The sequence below is a fragment of the Sander lucioperca genome, chromosome 11, assembly GCF_008315115.2.
Source record: "Sander lucioperca isolate FBNREF2018 chromosome 11, SLUC_FBN_1.2, whole genome shotgun sequence".
NCBI classification, from domain to species: Eukaryota; Metazoa; Chordata; class Actinopteri; order Perciformes; family Percidae; genus Sander; species Sander lucioperca.
In genome coordinates, this window is record NC_050183.1 from 35752791 (window position 1) to 35755850 (window position 3060).

At 42.5% G+C, this 3060-nt stretch overlaps 1 pseudogene; it reads left to right on the forward strand.

Moving 5' to 3' along the window:
• The first annotated feature begins 1002 nt into the window (after nucleotides 1–1002).
• On the forward strand, nucleotides 1003–2737 carry LOC116063256 (annotated as a pseudogene).
• The last annotated feature ends 323 nt before the right edge of the window (nucleotides 2738–3060 follow it).

The following is a 3060-nucleotide window of genomic DNA, read 5'->3' on the forward strand; positions in this document are numbered from 1 at the left end:
ACTCATTACATATTTTGTGTGTATTTTGCATATTTAAATTAACAATTAAAATATTAATTAAAAAAGAAACTACCTCAAGAACTGTATAGGCCGTAGATTGGAGGCTTAAGCCATGTGGGGTTTTGTTTTCTTTTACATAGGTCAGCCTGGCCTGCTGGCCCAAGTCCATCAGGAACATTGCTGCCTCCCTCCAAAGGTTCACCGAAACCCGATGTTTGTCCTATAAATAAATAAGAAAAATATATTATTTGTATCCCTGTAATATAATATCCCGTAATATTCCCTTTAAATACAAAATTACCACAGCATTTCTAGGTTATATGTTATGTATAAGACATTATAATAATAACAAAAAACATCCTATGTCCAGTCAGTTGAGTAGTCTGTGTAAGTTTTGTATTTCGATTTGATATTATTTCTGTGATTCTCAAGGACCAGGCTGTGACAGGGTATCCCACCCTTAACAGACTGAGTTTAAGAAACACTGTCACAGATATCGGTCATTCCAAACTATGACACATTACACTACAGGACCACCTTTCAAGTATTGGTATTCATTTTCGTCTATTTAGCAAGAGGCAGCCATATAAAGTCTTCATCTCTCTCGCTCTCTCTCTCTCTCTTTCTCTCTCTCTCTCTCTCTCTCTCTCTCTCTCTCTCTGTTTTTCTCTTTCTGGAGCTGTCCATGGTTCTGAAACTGAAGCTTATCTGCCCAAACAGTATCAGTATTAGTTTATAGCTACCTGCTCCAATGTGATGGACTTTAAGGGCATAGTTTCCTTCCCCACCTGGACCCGTTTTATCGCGGAGACCTGAAAAACACGGACAATGTATTAGTGTTAAATAGGCTACACATTTCATAAGCTACTTACAACACAATTTACTCACAACACCACAGTGAACATATTTAACAGCTGGAATAGGAAGAGAGTTATCTGTAATAGGGGGGGGGGGGTTCTTCCTGCTGACTTGACACAAATTTTTGTTTTATCTGTATGTTAAATTCCCCTTAACTTCGTTAAAATTGCATCACTTGTGAGAGCGTCTTTAGACCTTATTGTGCCTGGACAGGTGGCTGTTCTGAAAGATGAACGGAACAGCTTATTGGCTGAGAATGACGCCATAACGGACCGAGCCAATCAGCTGGACACATTCGACGACTCAAGCACCCCGTCAGGAAGGAAACACAACCAGTTGCAGCAACAGTTCGACGCACTGCAGGAGGAGAACTTCAGGTGTGTCACGTTCTGCTTAAATGTACCGCAGCAACCTCCATTATGGTTGTAAAAGTCTGAACGATTGTGTGCATTTGCATCTTTTAGGCTGGAGGCTGCTAAGGATGACTACCGGATCCACTGTGAAGAGTTGGAGAAGCAGCTGATCGAGGTTCAGCACCGTACCGACGAGCTCACCAGCCTGGCAGAAGAGTCTCGAGCCCTCAAAGATGAACTGGATGTTCTGAGGTTTGTGTCTGTGTGGGCAAGTGCGCGGAAACAGGTTGATCAGGTCTGACGAAGTATTTTCTTTAAACAATGTCAGGAACTGCTACCAGTTCTACTGTAATCAACTGTTACCAGTGCCAGTTAGTACTGAACCACTTAGTTCAGCAGAGGCAAATGAAGCTGCTGGAGGAGAATAACATGACTTACATGCACGACACTGTCAGCTTGGAGGAAGAACTGCGCAAGGCCAACGCTGCCCATGCACAGCTTGAGACATACAAGAGACAGGTACAATCTATGCAAAGCATGGTTGGATAGTAAAGGGTTCATAGGTTATTAATCCATATGGTACAGATGTATGCATTTAAGTGCAACATCTTCTTTTATTTGTTTGTATGTGTTTTCTCATCCTGTCAGGTCCAGGAGCTACACAGGAAGTTGTCTGAGGAGTCGCGGCGAGCAGACAACCTGGCCTACGAGATGACCAAATTAGAGGAACAGCACGAAACCTTGATGAAGGAGAAAGAGGTGAGGCAGCTTTTGAAATGTTTCAGGAAGAATCTTCACTAGGATTATTATTTGTCTCTATCGCCGTGGTAACATCCTTTCCTAGCATTTGGACTGTTGTTTTAACATATCTTCCCCTCCATTAGAGGACCATCATCGAGAGAGATTCTCTGAAGGAGATCAATGAGGAGCTGCGATGCACTCAGGCTCAACAGCACCAGCTCTCCCAAGCAGGTATGTCAAATCTGACAGTAGTGTTTATCTGATGTTTTGATTGGCTGGGACAAAAATCTGCATATAAATTGCTCTCCACTGGTCTTAGAGAGTAGGTGATCTTACATAAGTTCAATCAAAAAGCAGCAGAAACAAAATCAACAAAACTCTAAAAAATAAATGATTGAATTGTAACTTCTTTTTATCTGCACTTTGCCACTTGTCACATTGATATTCTAAAGCACACATGCTTTTTTTTCTTCACGTAGGCATTCTTCCTTCTGCCAGCCCTAGCCATGATAACCTGGCAGCTGAGTTAATACCCATTGAGTTCAGGTAATAGACACTGCTTCTGACAGTGTAGAATTAGTTCACTTTCTGCTCCAGTGTGGTGTGTGAACACTGACTTTGTATGTGCGTGATTGGTCAGAGATAGGTTCATCAGGCTGCAGCATGAGAACAAGATGCTGAGAGTGCAGCAGGAGGAGTGTGAGAGGGAGAAGATCGCCACACTGCAGGCCCAGCTGGAGGAAGCACATAAGACACGCAGTGAACTGGACACCGAGAACAGCTAATCTCTTTTCGTAAATCAGCAACAGGTTGATGTGATATTTTTCTCCATAGTCATTGGCTGCTTTGCTGTTTTTAGCTCGGTTATGCTCTGTGTGCTAAAGTGTATTCTGTCTAAATGTGTCCTTTTGTTAAAATTCCTTTCTCGTCACGGTGATCAATCTGCAGATTGAGTCGAGAGCGGATCAGCGAGCTACAGCAGCAGGTGGAGGACCTTCAGAAGGCTCTGCAGAGCCAGGCGGCCAAACCTGATGATCAGAATCACAATCAGAATCAGAAAAGCTTTATTGCCAAGTAAGTTTTTTACAAATAAAAGGAATTTGTTTTG